Source organism: Mytilus galloprovincialis, chromosome 9 (assembly GCF_965363235.1).
Source record: "Mytilus galloprovincialis chromosome 9, xbMytGall1.hap1.1, whole genome shotgun sequence".
NCBI lineage: Eukaryota > Metazoa > Mollusca > Bivalvia > Mytilida > Mytilidae > Mytilus > Mytilus galloprovincialis.
Window position 1 is genome coordinate 25,232,977 of NC_134846.1, and position 20,136 is coordinate 25,253,112.

General features: G+C 32.6%; 1 protein-coding gene and 1 pseudogene across 1 annotated transcript in view; both read right to left on the reverse strand.

Annotated features, from left to right (window-relative positions):
- The window catches only part of LOC143044695 (RYamide receptor-like), a 63,553-nt gene extending 43,920 nt beyond the window's left edge, over nucleotides 1-19,633 (reverse strand). Inside the window, exon 1 of the mRNA XM_076216771.1 lies at nucleotides 19,577-19,633. The gene's annotated coding sequence lies outside the window, so the exon portion shown is untranslated. The remainder of the gene's footprint in view (nucleotides 1-19,576) is intronic.
- LOC143046715 (arginine kinase pseudogene) lies at nucleotides 1,487-2,502 on the reverse strand (annotated as a pseudogene).
- Nucleotides 19,634-20,136: the final 503 nt, after the last annotated feature.

The following is a 20,136-nucleotide window of genomic DNA, read 5'->3' on the forward strand; positions in this document are numbered from 1 at the left end:
TTTAAATTTGTTAGTTGACAATTTATTCAATTTGAAGTTGCTTAATGTTTGTTTTTCGAATCAACATCTTGTTTGTTAGCTTTATTGGTATTACTAGATTCGATTTGTCTCTTTTAACTGATTGTATTTGTATGTATTCTAAATATAAGCATCTTATTCACTATATATATAATTAGTTTATAACTTTCTGTGGACAGTCACTTGTCCTAGCATTGAAGGATATTTGATAACTTTAAGTCTCTTAAAAACAAACCCTTAGCGACTATTTTCTTTGTACCCAAATGGAATATAGTACGCAAATATACATTAACAAAGCACTGAACATGTCATGTGGAGCTGGAAACTTATTTTTTCAAGTCTTCCCCACCTTCCCACTTACAAAATGTATATGGTGTACATGTATGAGGTTTGTTTGTAATTATATGATTTAGTTTGGATTCTGGTTTCTTTAATCAATTTAGTATAAGCAACGGACAAGGCTAAAATAACTAGGAATTCCAATGATGTACATACAAATAAAACCCGAAATTAAAAAAATACCCAACTCATCCAAAAATAATGTTAAATTTCGAACGACATTTGATGAACATCGAGATTTATGATTATACACCCAATTAATTTCTGTATATTAAAAATGTATTCTGTATACATGCCTTAGTATAAATATTATGATTGATGCATTGATTTCTCAGAGTCCTCCTAATACTAACAATTTATCAAACCGATAAGTCAACATGAGATATATTTAAAAAAAAGAAATCCAAATCTAAAGTCCAAAACAGCTATTTTTGAAGTCTTGTCATAAAAATTAAACAGGCATACATTCTAACATCATTCTTGAACAAAACAAAACAATATATAATTTTAACCTATACTGTAATGCATACTAGTACTGCCTAGATTAAGGCCAAACATCAAAGCTAGATGCCTACATTATAACCTTGCTGGGTTTACCTACTCTGGGATAATCAAATTTAAATTCTGGATCGAAGAAAAGTATTACAACGCAATCGCGAGAAGCAGGTTAATTCTGTTATTTTATATATATATAAAAAAAAACGTTTCATTTCAACTTACTTTATTATGAATAAATATGTGGGCGTTATTATTACCCCATCTTCAAATTTCTAATTTGAGACTGTTTTGCAAATTGAAACATCACCTAGGTAGGACTAACTGTTTCCTGCCTATGTAAAACTAGTGGAATAAACATGAAGTATTTTGTGGCATTTAAATATAGATATGTCGTAAGTACGTTATACATAGGATTTCAATATAGTGAATTTTGCAATGAAAATTCATTAAATCTGAGTAGACTTAAATCAAAACTTTATAAACATGCTCCTTCAACAAGTTCTTTATAAGTGCCACACAATTTTGTCTATCCAAATGCTGTTTCCCTTGGCAACCAAAAATTAAGTATTTGGAAAAAAGGCTGATATATATGATATAATTAAAAGAAAATATTTTTTTTTCACACATAATCTTCATTAGTTACATTTAATAGGTTAATTTTTAACAAGAGTGAGCATAAATATCAACCAAATAAATAAACAGTGCAATTGTACAGTTCTATCGTTGGGTTTAGTTGTTTCTATCGAGTTGTCTTTCTAATCCGATAATTTCTTTTACTCCTTTCCTCATTTCCTAGATAGTCTCGATTTCAGTTAGACCTAGATGACGTTTGTTGGAAACATCATGTGACCAATCTGGTATAAATTCCTTTGGGATTTCCTCCTGTCTGTCATTGACCCAGACAAAGAAAGTTTTGTTTTTGTTGAAAAATATTTCTCTTCCAGTTGGCCATTCATTGTATCCACCAGCAGATCTCAAACATGAATCGTGATCATTAAACAAGAAATGGTCAGCTGTCGGCTGGGTTTGTTGAACCTCCTTGGTCATTCCTTCAAGTGGGAATTATTTTCCAACCACCTCTCCGGCCAGCCTGTTCAGTGCTGCGACGAATTGTTTTTCCATTTCAACTTAGTCCTCTTTTGAACTGACTGCTGGAAAGGCAAAAGCAGCATGACTCCTTCCAACTCTGACACGTGTAGACAAGATGTACTCGTTTTTGGATCAAGATCGCCAAATCCTAGGTTGCTGAGATCCCCAAAGTCTGGCTTATGATGTTTGATTTCTGGAGCTTTGTGGATGACTGGGTGGAGAAGATCAGCGAAGGTGTCGTATCCCTCTGGGTCACAGGTATAAATACCACAGTGACTGTTTACACAACCTGATCTGGTGCTGTCTGCTGAAGTCCCACCAAGTTTGCTTTTGGGTCCTTTCAATTTGTCGTAAACATCTTGCGTGATGTATTTTGTCAACAGAGAATGGATATCTCCGTTTTTCAACTTGTTGTACAGCTCGTCAAGTGATGCCATGGTTACAAAAAATCAAGTAAACTGAAAATAAAAGAAACTAAAAATTGAACGAAACTAAACAGCAAAAAACAACTAAACAATCAATAAGCAAAGTTGAACAGCAGTTAATCGTTGCAATTTTTAATTCCATGGAGTACTGAGGCTTGTATAGGGTATATTGGGATACGGGATATTTGCCATTTTAATTTTAGGGATATGGGATATTTGTCCTAAAAGTAAATGGGATATGGGATATTGATGCATTTATAAGGATATTGAATTTTTAACATGAAAAAAAAATAAGTGGAATTTAAAAGTTGAGTACAGAAATATTTACATCTCGTTTGATAAAATTGCCCCAAAAAGTTTAATATTAAAGGTCATTTTAGTTCTTTGTTGATTTTAATTGAGTTTATTGTCGTTTTTTTCTTAAAGTCATTTAAAACCAAGCGAAAAGTATTGATCTATTTATATGCTCATATGTACTGATAATTTTAAAAGTATTTGTTTTGCTTTCCATACTTCGTTCCTTATTGTTAATTTTCCTATTTTGGATGGTGATTTCCTTTGGCACTATCTTACGGTGTTTGTTTATCACAACACCTCCGCTATGCCCGTGTCTGTTGTAACGTTTTGGATTTTAATGAACGAAATCTATGTATTACTGGTAAATAATCAAGTCAGAGATTTCGTTACCACAAATCACTTAAAATCTTTACTAAATTCTAGATTTGGTTTTGAAGTTTGGTTCTACCTGTAGAAAACTTATTTCAAACGGGATAGCATATCCTCATTTTTATGGAGGTTGTTTACCGTGCCATTGGATGCTGGATGTGTAATGATTGATAATTTAGTCTCAGATGCATTACTTTTTATTAGTTGTAATTGGCTTTGAACTAGCTGTCAGTAACTGCCAGTACTCTCAGATCTGTACTTGGTGTCTTTTTGTTGATGGGATGTACAAGTACTCGGTCACGTTCACTCTCTGTTTTTGTAAGATGTATTTCTATTTGTATCCATCTGATGAGTTAAGCCTTTTTCAACTGATTTGTATAGTTCGTTCTTATGTTGTACTGTTACACCACTGTCCCAGGTTAAGGGAAGGGTTGGGATCCCGCTAACATGTTTAACCTCGCCACATTCTGTATGTATGTGCCTGTCCAAAGTCAGGAGTCTTTAATTCAGTGGTTGTCGTTTGTTGCTGTGTTACATATTTGTTTTTTGTTCATTTTTTATACATAAATTAGGCCGTTAGTTTTCTCGTTTGCATTGTTCTACATGTGTCATTTCAGGACCTTTTATAGCTAACTATGCGGTATGAGCTTTGGTCATTGTTGAAGGTCGTACAGTGACCTATAGTTGTTATTTTCTGTGTCACACGGTCTCTTGTGAAGAGTTGTCTCATTGGCAATCATACCACATCTTTTTTTATATTATAAGTTCATATGCATTGATAATTTTCTTGAAATAATCATAGATTTTTATTAGATGTATCCATCTGATGAGTTAAGCCTTATTGTTGTCAATGTTTTTATTTGTTTTGATGCTTTATATGATTACAGGATATTTTCTAGTGTTTTACCTCTTATTTTTTACGTGGCGAGGATCTTCAGAGGTCTCCACGTTTCACAGATTGCTTTGATGTGCAACGGCTGTTTTGCCAGACAAGCTCAGTGGGGCCGAGGGATGTCAGAGCACGTCCTATATCAAAAAGTAGATATTTCGTCGTATGAACAATGTTAATAACGAATAATTACTAAATAATCAATGTAAATTAATATATTTTCTTTCTATTACTGGCGTTGTGAGGAAGGAAAGTAAAAAAAAAAGTAACAAAAATATTGGGATCTATGTAATTCATAAAGTTCAAGATCACAGAGTCAAATGTTGTGTTATTTCTTTGCAAAACAAGGGCTGTGCAAATTTTGCCTGCTGTAAAAATATTGCAACAGTTAAGTGTAATGTAGGTACATTAGCAGAAAGCTTTCTTGACGTGTTAAATTTTGAGTTATTGAATTTGCATGCTAAATATCCACTTTTTGATATGGACGATATGGATGTGCTCTGACGTCCCACAGTCTCAGCTTGTCTGGCAAAACAGTCGTTGGATGTCAGAGCAATCTCGGACAAGAGACAGGGTTGAGTCCTTCTGTTCTTTCCAACATAGGTTAACGTGTAGGATTTTCTTATCAATGAAAGAAGAATGCTATCAAAATGAAATTAAACAGCCATATGCATCACGGTTTGAACAATTAAAAAAAAAAGTCTGAAATTAGACCCCTTACACTAAATTTATCGTTTAAGATCACATAAAAAGAGATTGTTATACAAGGCTCTAAGATGGAACACTTAATCTTTTGGACACATATATTCTTATTTAACACTGGAGGTATGCACCGTAAAATTCCTTTAACACAGTTTGTTTTCCCAGTCAAAATTGTTGACGTTGTGATGATGAGGAAAAAATGGGCTTGGGAATGAATTTATAATGATTTTTTGGGATATTTCAAAATAGTTTTAGGGATATGGGATATTTGTAAAAAATATTAATTGGGATATTAGGGGTAAACATTATAGGGATACGGGATATTGGGATAAAAACTTAATGGGATGTGGGATATTGATACCCCCCCTAAACAAGCCTCAGTACTCAATATCCTTTCCGCGCTAAATATAAATTAACACGCTTTAAATATACTCAGTAATGTAAGTGAGCATTCTTTTGCACCTGTAATCTAATTGATAGAAGATTAAAACATGTTTAAAAACTGCTATAATTCCAATTGATATATAAGTTGTAAATTAAATAACAATTAGAAGCTTCTTAGGTGGTACATTGTATGACTTTGATGAGGAAAACGACTCAAAATACAGAAATAGAGAACAGAAACACAGGTTCAACTCAGCACTTGCAGTTAAAATTGAAAAAAAGTAGAACGCAGTTTTTATAAATAAGTTATTTTAATTAACCTTTTAATTTATATCAAAAATATATTACAAATACTACTACCTATGGGAAGCCGTTCTCGTCAAAACTATGTTTAAACCATAGCTGTACAAAAGTTACCTCATATTTGTATTAATATAAAATGTTATTATTAAAGCATTCAATCTGGACCAGTCTTTTCCGTTTTTTCCTACTCAGCTCTAATACATGCGAACTATTGGAAACTAAAACATTGAATTTTAATTTTGGTAGGTAGGAAAAAAAGTTATCTAGTATTCAAGAAATTTGGTTTATGCTTGAGCTTATATAGCAGTTTAAGGGTGTTCGCTTGTCATATTTTGGAAATATCATGGATTTTTTTTGTCAAATTTTCGTAATCATCTGGTTTTATCCATTTGAATGCCTTAAAAGTTTTTGCCCATTGACCCCCATTTTTCTTTTTATAAATCTCTTGCATATATTATAAGCCAATTGTAAACGTCTTATAAAATCTTTCCCGCCAAAATCTCAATGGCTAATATCTTGAAAACAAGCATATTAACCTCTTACTACATATTTTTGCTTTTTTGCTTCCTTAATTAATCTCCTATCAATATATACTAGTGTTATGAAAAGCTTGTTATTTTGAAACTGAGTAGCGAACATCCTTAAATTTGACACTTCCTCGGGCAAAATTAACTCAACTCGAGATAGTTTTGTATTTTCCAAATTTGCAAACTAAAAATTAACTGGTAGGACCTTTCGGAGTTTATACTTTTAGCTTTCAAAACGTTTTGTTCACAGCCTGGTGAAGTTTATTCCAGAAAAAACGTGCTGTGCGCACAAACAGTAGTAGCATGTGTTTTGTATATTGATTCGTTAATTCGTAGAACTGGTATGGTAAAAGGTTAGATATGCTTAAATGCAGAAAGTGTGACAAAATCCTAAAGATGGGGATTAATTTGTACTTAGTGCTTCAAGTTGTTCTATTATCAACACAGCATGTCTTCTGAATTCAAATCAAACGTCACTTCACAATTTGATTGATGAAACCTTTTTGACTAAGTAGCTTATGTCATACCTACAGTTTTTACCGTGTCGCACATTTTCTATTACCAATACCAGTCGATTTAAAAAAAAAGTATTGTTTGAAGTGTTTTAATTGAATGACAGTTATCATTTAAGCTAAAGACATATGGCTTTTTGCTACGAAATCTAAGTTCGTTTGCGAATGTCAACTTGTATTAAAAAAAATTACAGCGGAAGCTCTAGCCAGTTTTCTACTCTAAAAAGATTTCTGTTTCATACATTACTCGCTCTTATGGAAAATTTCACAGCATGAACAATGATGGCATTTTATAATTATAAAAATATTTGATTCTTTTGTGGGCAAGCCAAATATTTCCGTGATCTGAAATATATTTGAAGTTATATATAGGGTTATTAGACTGATATTAAATTTGTGAATAGTGTCCTCAGTGGGTAGATCTATTTATGAGTGATAAACTCATGAAGAAATGGTTGTGTACTGGTATTTGAAGTTTTCTTACCTGAATTACGGTTCGTGGGCGTATTTTCACACAGCGATATCATTTTTTGTTAGCCTTAGTGGGATACGGTGGGTCACTAGTTTATAATGACAAATGTTGAATGTTTACAGGTCTGAAAAAGAGCCTGTACTTTCGGAAATCGATTATTTCCATGACCTGGTTCCCTGTCTAGCGAAGCGATCGTCTCTTTGTCAATTATATTAACACAACGGCACTTATTATAAAAAGATGTAGTTTAGTACTCAAAACAAAAGCAGGACAACAACGTGAGTAGTCCATCAAGTTTACATGTAAGATACATAGCTGATATATGCATTCAAATAAGATTCCAATGGGACAGTAGGACAATCGAGAGGTAAACTGGTTTTAAAGCGGACCTATGAGAATAATCAATTTTCAATCCCCTCAGAAATATCCATAGGAATATCCATTGTCGTTCAAATACAACGACATGACAAGTAGGGAGAATGAGAAAACACCTGCAGTATGCGTTTGCCAATTTGCACTTACAATATACAAGTTAACTTGTGTGAGCATGATATATGAATTTAAAAGTAAGTCTGATCATTTCAGTTTTCCTTGTGACTTGTTTTTTTTTGTGTAGGTACAACTACCTAGTCCAAAGAGTTAAAATGTGTTCTTACTAATAATGGTTCGGGGTAATCCTTCCTCTTGGTTTTGGGGCGATGTTTTCTTTTTTCGGTTTCTTTTCTGATATTTTCTTTTTTCAGTTTGTTTTCTGATATTTTCTCTTTAATTAATTAGCTTTTTGTTATTCTATGTTTTATATTTGATATGTTTGTCATCAATGTGCCGCCCTTAAACAAGCCACAAAAAATTAAAAACCGTAACAGGTTCTAAAAAAGTAACCAGTATTTTGCTAATAATACTTAACCATTTACCTTGACTTTGTTTGTCTTCGGCTTTCGATAACAATTATTTTATTAAAACACAACATAAATTGTATATCAAAACTGAACTTAAACGTCATAAATCAAAACACAATTGTCATTCCTGTAGCGTTTTTAGTGTTAATTGTTTTAGCCATACCTTTGACTATCCGTGTGTGTAAATGGTCATTTAAAAACAACATTATAAGTGGACGTTAACAATTGGACATTAACCTTTACTGACCATACCACAATGAGTCAATTGATGGTCATTGATAGATTATCGGGTTTTCTACACATTGATATAATAAAATATCAGCCACGAGCCCCTATGTTAACCTTTGTGGCGAGTGAGCACAGCAAACGAGCTAAAAAGTTTCACATTGTGTCAAGCGGCTGATATTTTACGATATCTAAACGAAGAAAGCCCGATTATCTTTTCCCCTCCCTTTTACCTTTTTACGCTTGACGAACGTCTCCTCACTCATTGTGACGTCGCTAATTACTTCTCCTCAGACATTGTGACGTCTCTGATAATGCCTGTTCTCGTCTCAAAGCCGTAATATAAGAATTCAGGATCGACAAAAATACGACTTCGACGTCTAAATGGTTGTACATTTAAGTTATCGGATAAACGTTAGCAACTGTTTTACACAAAAAGAAAAGACGACTGTATAACAGCAACGTTTTGTACAAATGTGAAATTAGTTTTCTACAAAACGTGTGCTTATATATTATATGTTATTTAGGTCTCAGACAGGGTATATATTATATGTTATACAGGTCTCAGACAGGGTATATACTGTGACATTCCCGGCTTAGAGTCTATATCCCCTGAGCCGAAGGCGAAGGGGATATAAGCCCTAAGCCTGGAATGTCACAGTATATACCCCTTCTGATACCTGAATTATACATATATTACGGATTAACCCTGACTTAATGTTATTTCCCAGTGCAGGTATTTGTTGACAACACATCTATAATACTAAAATTACGAGGTCCAATTTGTCAGCCGTCATCACGTAAAAACGACGAATCAAAGAATTCAACTTTATATATAACTAATAAAGTACAAAGGTGTAGATTAAAAATTACACCACTCCAGGCCCTTTTGTTTTCCACGTAATTAATATTGCCAATAATTAAGAAGTTCCGGGTCGAGTCCGATACCGATACCAAAAGTATATTCACCTGTTACCTATTACCTTATCTGTACGTTCCGCATCTGACAGGCGCACCACCAAACGGTGTATTCAGGATTAATATGCTACATACACGGGTCATAATCACAGGGTTGACACTACTAAATTGTCAAATTGTTACCTATTGTAGTATTTTAATCAGTAAGACTTTCTAAGATAACAATACGCATACTAAAAATCTGTGACTAAAAATAAGGCGTATAGGTACAGTTTTCAATTTGTTAGCGGGCATGACGTAAAACAGCGAATCAAAGAATTCAACTTTATTTATAACTAATATAGGACAATGCTGTTGATTAAAAAATACTGCATTCCAGGACCTTTTGTTTTCCAAATAATTAATATTACCAATAATTGATAAGTTCCAGTTCGACGGGTTCAAACAGAAAGATTTGAAAGCCACGAAAACTGTGTATCTTATAATCGGCATGACAATACTAATACTAAAATAAGGCTTGCACATAGTTATATACTTTAATTCAGTCACGGACCCGCGATATCACGGGTGTGTTCTAGTAGATATTGAAAAACCCAACCTGATATGTTCGGCATACGTGAAAGATTTTCTAATTTGCTGTGAACATAATTGTATCGTGTATGTTATAATTTATAATAACACTTTTAACATTAAGTCAAAGTATTAAAAGTGCAAATTGCGTGATTTTGTAACAAAAATGTATTATGTCCTAAACTTGAGCACGTCATTATTTTCCCTCTGTGAGCCTCTGACAGTCTGATAGCTTATGAATACGTCACATAGTAACCGGTGTTGTGATGACGTTTTTGAGGTTCCAATTGGGAATAAAAACGTCGTATATACCCCGGCAGTTTCCTGAATATATTCTGACACCTCTGGGTTGTTATCCAATCACAAACCTCGACACATTTATAATCCGTAATATATGAATATCTATATATAGTATTGATAAGATAAGCAAGAGGCCACTTTTTTGTCTTTTTTTTTTTTTGGTTTTTGATAGCAAGAAGTCTAATAGCTTAAAGAAATTTCACAGTCAAAATTTAAATATATTATTAATGATACCAGACAAAATTAATCTAGATATATACGTAGTCATATATATAAACCTTGTTATAAGAATTTCTTTAGGCTTCATAACTCAAATAGCATAGTTTTGTTACTTATAATTATATAATTTTGATTGACGAGGACTAAATAAGACAAGTCATTACAACATAAACTGTACATAATTTTGCATCTTACAACAACTTAACGAAAAACGTAGTACGGCGGGTCCGATCTTTCACCCTTATAACCTGAAATAGCCCGACCTCGAACCGAATTCAACCGTACTACGTAACACTCAATATCACTTCCTTGTTAGTTAATAATTACTTTCGACTATACATTTCCTGGTTAATTTGCTATAAGCGTGTTTCAGCTTTCATTTAGATTTTATACCTTGATGAATGTTACATTTGTCTACTATTCTTTAATACATGAAAGATATCGGTTTTATTAATTGTGAAAGGAACGACATATACCCAGACATAAAGGAATCATAAAGGAAGATGTATTTGAATGTCCCTCACGTATCTTCCGCCTATCTTTTATTCTAGTATGCAGTTCGAATAAACTAAAGTAAGCATATCGAGTAATTAAGATAAATCAAACATTTTTTAATGACGTATAATACATAAAAATTCGTCGACGTATTCTATACCACTAAGCAAACACTACATCGGTTACATGTAGATACGAAAGACTGGTACAGTCATTATATTATTGAAATTTCTAATTTCAAGTCCAAAAAAAAGCATCCCCCCCCCCCCCCCATAAACTTCACATAATACTTGGCAGTGAGAAATGTCAAGTTGGGAAAGCGTCTAGGAACTACATATAAATATACAATATTAGGTTAATGTCAGAAAAATATAAACTTTTTTGTATGAGGCTGAGAAACTGGGGAAGGGCGAGGTTCTACCCAGTTTTGAGCCGAATACAAAAAAGTTTATATTTTTCTGACATTGACCTAATATTGTTTTTATACTGCAATTTAAATTAATACATTGATAGCTATTTGAATTGTAAAACTAATTTCAAATTAATTTCCGTCCTTTAAGGAATCCCTGATTGTGCGAAAAGTAATCCATGATGAAATTGAATTGACATTGCACAAAATATAGCTGTGTTACTATTATTAATATTTAGGAAATAAACACAACTAGTTGCAGTATAAAAAAGTCAATATGTAAGTGAAAAATATCAACTATTCTTACGTACGATTAATACACTTGCATCTATAAATAAATGTTATTGATACTGTTTTATAAACTTATTGTATGAAAAGAAGTTTACATTGTTATTTTGAGTATAAAATGTCCAGTAATTTGGAGAGAACAAATCCCTTATCAACAGCTACTTTAGTTCATTTACATTTGACGCTGCTTTTTTACAGGACTTTTGTACTATAAACAAGTTCATAATTTAAAACCAACATTATTGCATTATTATTTCGGTCATAATTATGTCACATATGTCTTCTATTAGTACGGAAGGAGTCCCTTATCACTATAGATATCCAAATACAAATTTATTGAATTATGATATAATTTGATTTAAAAAAGAAGACATTTGAGAAATTCTGTGTAATTAAGATTTAAGATAATTTACAGGTATCATGCACTTTTAACTTGTAATCGATGGGTAGCTTCTCTTCTTAGTATTATAATAGTCCCCATTTCAGTATTTTAGTAGAATATGAATATCATTTTGACTATTGCTAACTTAAATATGTACCGCTCTTATTCTTTTTATAATAAGTCAAGTTCGTTTCGAAAGAAGAAAAGCTAATACGTTCTCGCAATCAGCATACAAAAAAAAAAGTTAAATACAGGGCGGGCAGATGAAATGTTATGAGTATTAATATATCTGTTTAGATCTTGACTGTCTATTGTAAATCTCAATCATCATCTGTTGTTGTATATCAAAAGGTACATCTAAGAAAATAAAAACACTTAATTATAATACTTGTATAACACAATACACGAATACAATTATAACCAGCAAATCAATTTCGTATCACAGAATGATCGCCGTTACTGAAAACAGCCTGCAAGAACCTAACCTGCTATGACATTTAATCGTCCTTCACTTGAATATGGGCGGCTGTACTTTTATCAGATTTCGTCTGAAATGAGACTACTATAACACAGTTCTGAGAGACTTTAAATTTAGTTTTAAAGCACAATTGCTCTTATAGTTAGACTATTTTCTAGTGAAATATAATAACCAAACAAACATAGATAAGATAGACAAACAGTGTTTTTTCACAAACACGTGTGTCATTGACAGCAGGACTGTACATACATTATAGTTGAGGTTGCTTTCTATTAATATATTTAAATGGGGAATGATTCCCATATGATTTTTAAAAGTGTTATAATTCCATCAATAGAGTACAAGCAAAACATCCCATGCCTCCCTATATAACAACATTGCAAATATTACATATAGACAACAAAATAATTAAAATTCATTGAATGTGTACAATCAATTTTATATAATGTGTAAACAGGGGCTTTCTATACAAAAAAAAAACGATCCGAGAAATCTGTTGAAAAAAGTATAAAATTTCATAAAAACGATTTTTTGTTAAACTTGAACATACATGTACATGTAATAGCTACATACCTGCCAACTTTTCAAAATGCCCATGGGGGTTTTACGTGAAAGATGGTTCTTATAGTCCTACAAAACCTTCAAGGGGCCTTCAAATATATTCTAATGTGGTTTTTTTTTGGTTTCTTCGTGCTTCAACAAGCTCATAGCCATTGAATTAATTGTTTTCTTTAAAATAGTGGACAAAATTGCTCTTACAAAATTTCCATTTGGGAGCCTCCATGGGGGAAATCCCCCGCAAATAGTGACAGTTGGTGGGTATGTAGCTATGAAGAACTCAACATAAATGTGAAATGATTTGATATAAAGTCAAGTGACATCAGCTACGACCGAGATCAGTCTGATAATTTGTATAGACATCGTTATAAAGTACCAGTCCCGTCAGTATAGAAAGTCCCTGGTGTAAATAGATGCAAAAAAATTAAAGCCGGTCATATTTGTTTTGGTTTTTTTTTCTTGTTTAAGCATATAAGCATTATTTTTATTTTGTATAGATTAAATATTTGTTTTAAAAAATACACATGACAGTATCAAATTGTGCCAGACAGTTTTGAAACAGTATGCTTCAAAATTAAACAAAATATACAAAAGACATTTGGGGCTGTTGGTTCAAATGAGAAATGGATGTAACACGTCTTCTGATTGGCTAAGCGTTTTTTTTTTTTTTTTTGTCTATCAGCTCACATATGTAATTTTGTCATGTGATCGTGACGTCGTCCATGTTTTTTCGTGATTTACTCTGTAAATGGAATTTACAGTCCAACTATAAGTAATGACTAATATTTTTTCTGTATATTCGAAATAACCTAAAAAATATGGTTGGACACTTTTACATAACCCACGAAGCGTGCACCACATTGTTTGTGTTATAGTATACAATGTATCTTCATAGACAGAAAAAAGTATTACAATCGTTTCTAAAATAATGATATAGTCTAGAACCAGATATCACCGTTTACATGTAATTTTTTGATATCATAAGGTTGGAGTCTTTATTTACTTTCCTGTTGACAAGAATTGATTTGGTTCGATCCTATTTTTGGGCTATTGTATAAATAAGTTTGAGAAAATAGTAACATATTTTATAGTATACCGGTATGCTATTATGAAATTATATATAATTATAAAAATCGCAAAAAACTATGTTAGAAACAAATGTTATGTCTGCAGAAACGTTAGTCATTTTGAGCAATAAAATTCAATATTGACCTAATTTTAAATGATTTTATATCAACACGAAGACTCCAAAGAGGATCCGGACTAAACTAAAATAAACACAAGAACATACAGAATCACTTCTGACGTAATAAGCGTCCTTGATAGTTAAATGATTCGAAGAAGTGTTTTCATTCAATAAGAAGCTTTACCAGTACCAATCAAATGTTAAACTAATATTGTTTCATACAATTTTAATCAAAGTTTTTATAACATATAAATGCGAATAGATTTACAGGGCCCGTATGCATAAAGCTACTTAAGTTAAGATTTTCCTTAGTAAACACTTAAGTTAAGGAAACTCCGCCCTTTTTATCTAAGTGGTATGCATAAAAAATCTTAAACTAAGTATTTCCTAAGTAAAATCTTAGTTGTTTTAAGTCACGCCCACAAAACTTAAGTGGCATGCATAAAACTCCTTATACTAAGGAAACGCCTAAGATAACTCTTAAGTCTAAGGTACCTATAGAGCTACCTTAAATTTTCAAAAATAGTTAAAAAGTAGTCGAAAGTTTGCGTTTTTGGTAGAACATTATTATGTTACCTACAATTTGATTGATTAATATATATATATATATATCAGTAATAAATTAATTATTCGTTTATTTATTGCTTAATAATAAGTAAATATTAAAGATCATCGTTATTTTCTTCGAATCACGTATAATCAACAAATCAAGAGATAACAGTGGGTAGTTATATATACTATTTCCTAATCTCGATGTTATGTATACCGAAAAGTACTGAGTGTTACACACATGTAATTCGTGGTACTTTTTTTCTTTTATTTACTTTGTACGTGCACGGTTTTTTTTAATTATTAAAATACACCGCGCGGTATCAATTTTAACTGTTAGTTAAAAACCGAATCAAGGAATGAAGAGAGCATGAAAAACCACACTTTATATATGTGTGGGGGTGGTTTCTGTTTTGCCGGGTGGATGGGGTTGGGTGGGGGGTGGTGCGTCATTTGAACTTTCAATTCAGTTTTATTCTAAAGATGTAGAGCATACCCTAATTTTTTGTTCACTTACCGGGACAAAATCGAAAAGTTTTAAGACCTACCTAGAGGTGGATTTCTTTCATAAAAGGGGGGGGGGATATGAAACAATTAGGTTGATTGTTTGGAATCACTGTTACGGCAGTCAGAAGTCCCCATGGAATTCGTCGGTTATATAAGGTATTTGTGATACCTTACTCGTTTTAAATTATTTTTTCATATTACCTTATATATTCAGAGAGATATATTGCGGTTCGAAAATATTTCTAAGTTCGTTAAGATGTGGAGAATATACTTACTGTAATAATTTGTTTTAGTAAAGATTGTAGGACTTTTGAAATATACCCTAGTTTGTATATGGATTTCTGGAAAACAATCTACCCTCCCCCTTTTTTTGTTGTAAAAGGGAAGTGATAAAAATGTTAATTTCACATCAAAATAGATTTTTTTTAAAACTATAAGCTAATGTAGGCAAGGGTTCTGGACAGGGAGATGGCAGCGCATAATAAGCTGAACGATAAGTGAACATTTTATTGAAAAAAAGTGTTTTGTAAAATTATTTGTTAGCACATGCATGCTTACAATGCTGTACTCAGTCTTGTGCTACGCCACAGATTTAACCTTGATCATGTTTTGTTATAGTTTAAAACATATTGTTGTCTCCAGAAAATATTACACCCATGAAAGATAATTAAAGATTAAGTAGAGGAAAGTTTTGGATTACCAATGCTCATCCGTCAAAGCATCAACCATAAAAAGCGTTGTCTTATCAGGGCCGTAACTAGGGTTCTAATTCATGGGAGGCAGGGGTTTGGGGCCGCCGTTTGAGGCCCCTTAAGCCCCCGCCGATTTTTTTCCCTCAATTAAATGGCTAAAAATAACCCGTTTTCCTTCGATTTCCTTACTTTAAGACTCATCAGTATTGCTTGAACCTGGAAGCAGTTTTTATGCAAAAACAAACTGAGTTTGCTGTTCGGGGTGAGCCAAGGCTCCGTCTTTAAGGCCGTACTTTGAACTATAATTATTAACATTAAATATATTGTGACCGCTGATTTTGTTCTCTCAAAATCATAAAATTGGCTAACAAAAAATACCCGTTTTCCTTACTTTAAGACTCATCAGTGATGCTTGAACCTGGAAGCAATTTGTTTTGCAAACAATTATAATCTGTATTTAAAGATATTTTTGTTAGAAATCAAACTGGTAAGGCAGCAACCATTTGATTTTCTGGGGGGGGGGGGCTATGGTTTTTTTTTCTGTGCAAACTTTTTTTTTAGCGACAAACCGAAAACAATTTTTTTCTTTCAATTTTAGCATTACATATAGTGGGAGCTGAGGGTGAAACAAACAATTTTTTTTTCTCAGGGTCCAAAACAAATTATTTTTTTCACCAAAACCTGGAAACAAACTTTTTTTTCCAAAAAAAACCATAGCCCCCCCCCCCCCCCCCCCCCCAGAAAATCAAATGGTTGCTGCCTAAGTAAAAAAAAAAACATATAAAGCAAGATAATATAGAACGCAAGATTTTTTTTTTATCGAGGACCTTGAATTTCAATATTGTTGAAAGCTGAACAGACATGAATAGAACTACAACGAATTGGAGTGTTTAACGACTGAGGCATTGACCATAAGGTTCTCGTACGATCGGGAGACGTACTGTCTGACTAGACACGTTAAAAATTGTTATCCAGCAGCTGATTCAGCCGGTAACGAAGTTCCGATATCATAAAAAATTCACAATACACAGGGAACTTCCTTTGCTTAATTGAGCCCTTAAATAAATGTGATTAGTTAAGATTTATTTAAAATTGTCGAAAGCAAAGTTTCATATGCGTTCTCGTACGACATAGGAAAAACTAGTGAATAACATATGGATGGCCACTCGAGAAAAAAACTAAAACAAATACCGAAATGGTTCACTTTCGATCAAAAATCCGGGTAATGACAGATATATCACGTATCATGATAACAGTGTTGAAACTGTAAACGTGTGTTGTTTATAATACAAATTCAAGTTCTTCGTGTACATATTGTCAATATTTTATTTTAAAAATTATTACTTCAAAAAAAAAAATTTGGTGTTGAAAATTTAGGGGAGGCAGTTGCCTCCTCTGCCTCATATGTAGTTACGGCCCTGCTTATATGCGCCAATTGTTCATCATTATACTATGTTACGTTCTATTGAATTGTTTTACATGCCTATATCAATTTAACCCCAGCTCTTTAAAATAAAAGCATGCATTGATCAATAAATTAAAATAATCATAACAAACTTTTACACGGATGAGTACATGTGATGAGCTAATATTTATCATACGGTAACTAGAGAAAGGTTCCGATTTAAGTATTCCTTAGTTAAGTGAATACTTAAGTAAGTTTATGCATACCATTTAAGAATTTGACTTAACTAAGGAAATTCTTAGAGAAATCTAAGTTTAAGGAATACTTAAGTTAAGATGTTTTATGCATACGGCCCCAGATTGTTATCTTTAAAACTTAAATGTCCATTAGATTGAAGGTACATCTGTCTATAAAGCGTCATAAATGGACTTAAGTGAGTTAGTTGCTTCTCCAACTTTAGGATAACATTAATCAATTTGACTCTTTGTCATAATGGTAGCAAGGGCAATGATTTGTACTCCTTTATCTACAATGGTTATTTAATTCGAGTTTGTTAGTAATAGAACATATATCTCGGGTATCCCTTTCGACATAATGTCATGCTTGATATTGAAAGATATACTTATATTGATTTATTTATTATTGCTTAACGATCATTACGACCAGTGGCAAGTATCACATCATAAAAACATGAATGAAGACAAGTCATGAAAACTGAATATTTAATAAAAAAGCACGTAATAAAACAAACATAAATACTTCAGGCTATCTGAATCAACATACGGCGAACGGGTTTTCTGGGAATGAAAAGTACCAGCATCGTCCGGGAAATTATGTGTACTAAGAAAAGGAATGATGTGATCAATGGGATGATGTAGATGTGTCTGAACTCTTATCTGCCTGAAGAGGTTTGAAGAAGAAAAAAAAGATAGTTTCTACATTTAAAACATTTTATGACATCATGTCCCAGTCGAAAAAATGTGCTTTTAGTCCGAAAATAAGAATGATTAAATAATTCTTTAATAATTAATAATTATATATCTCAGTCATAGTAAACACTTCAAACGATGTATATTTGTCATTCATAACAAACAATAGATAAATAAACAGACACAATCCTTAAATATTTCCCCATGCAAGATTTGAATTCATTAATTAGACAAAGGAAGATGTGGTGAGAGTGCCAATGAGACAACTCTCCATCCAAATAACAATTTTAAAAAAGTAAACCATTATACTTCAATGTACGGCCTTCAACACGGAGCCTTGGCTCACACCGAACAACAAGCTATAAAGGGCCCAAAAATTACTAGTGTAAAACCATTCTAACGGGAAAACGAACGGTCTAATCTATATATAAAACAAAACTCTTAATTAGGACTCCTTCTGTTCCAAAACGACAGTTTTTTTATGCAAATGAGAAAACTATCCACCCGTGTTCAAATGAAACAGCCACTTTAGCAGTCAATCAAGGTTGCAGCCACTTTTTCTCAGTCGCACTCAACCATTCCGTTAAGCATGCATTGATAAGAAAATTAAAAGATTGATAAATACACACCCTATCAGTGGCAGATCCAGAGGGTTGTGTGGCATTTTTTGCCAATTCCCGTGTATTTAACTTGCGACAATTCTTTACTTATAAAGTTTTGCTGGTATTTACTGATTATGTCAAAGACATGTGATTCGCTATGGTGGAGTTGACCAGTGCGTCGAAAAAACGTCACTCAGACATTTTGAAATTCAGATTACAGTAACACATTGCTTAGGCTAAGGATGACAATCATGACACGTTCAATGCGACACAGGATTGAGCAAGAACGTATTGACTTCTATTTCATAATTCCACCAAACAGAAAGTAAAATTCTATTACACTCTCATGAAAAAAAAGTTCCACAGCAATATTATTTTCCTACGAAAACATGTTTAACCCTAAACAACCCAGCCTATTTTAAAATAACATAGCTGAATAATGATCCCCAGTCAGTATAAGCTCTATATAATTTAAAGTCTAAGGTACGAGCCATTTAATTTGAGAGGCAGTCAGATATTTGAGAGAAAAAATCTGACTGATTCGTGCATGCCTTAAACAAAATTTCTGGTCGTATCTGGATTGAAAACAATAATCTTGTCCACTTTTTTGCTATAAGAAACGCGTATTTTTTTTATTTTATATCAGTACATAGCTTTGGATTCATACTATCATTTTATGATAGACAACTAATAGGGAGAATACGGCATAAAAAATGTCCAACCTTTACACTTTACAACAACTATGAAATATGCATGCCCCACGTCAGGAACCGTTTAAAAAGTGTATTTTACACTTATTCTATGTTTTTTAGCACAGAAAAGGTCCCTAATTTTTTTCGCCTCGTTCCGCTCGGCAAACTTTAAAAACTTCGCCCCCTTTCCAAAATCCGGAATCCACTCGTCTCCTGCCCTAATTCGTAAAATGCTAACATGAGTAAGGGCTGGTAGTTTAAAATGCCACTTAAACTTAGCAGGCATTAATGGTAGACAAACTAAATTTTACATTCAGACTGGCATATATTTAGTTTTACTCTATGGTATTGTACTTATATATATATACCTATATGGATAATTAATGGGATGGACAATTAAACTTGGAAAACAATAATCTGAGTTATAAAACAATAATAAATGACCTTACCGTATGATAGCTTCAGTCTATTTCTGTATAAAAATACTACTGATGTCTTAATTCCCGGATATTTACAAGTAGTAATAATCTCGGAAACAAATAAACAGATTACTTTTAAGTCAATATCACCTACTTTCTGCATTCAATAACAGATAGTTAAAGAAAATATTTGTTTTGTATTGGTTTACGAATTTTTAGTATCCTGTGCTTTTGGATAAAGATACTCGACATGAAAATCTAGCAGAATAAGAAGTTTATTGATGTGTTTAGCTTCACGTTTTATCTTCTAGTAAAAATAAAAAGACACGTGTTCAGTGCAGTGGAGCAAGTTAACCTATAAGCATATTATTAATGATACAATTGCAAATAAATACCTTGTATAAACAATAATATTTATTTACAAAGAACAAGTTGACCATCGGTCATAATGAGCTTAATTCTGCCTAAGAAATGCTACATATTCTAGACGTGGAGGCAATTAGTACTCTGGAAGTTTTCAGTAAACATATAAAAAAAGAAAAGAAAAATTTTGAAAACAACAAACGCCACACAACGTTTACAAAGTTTTG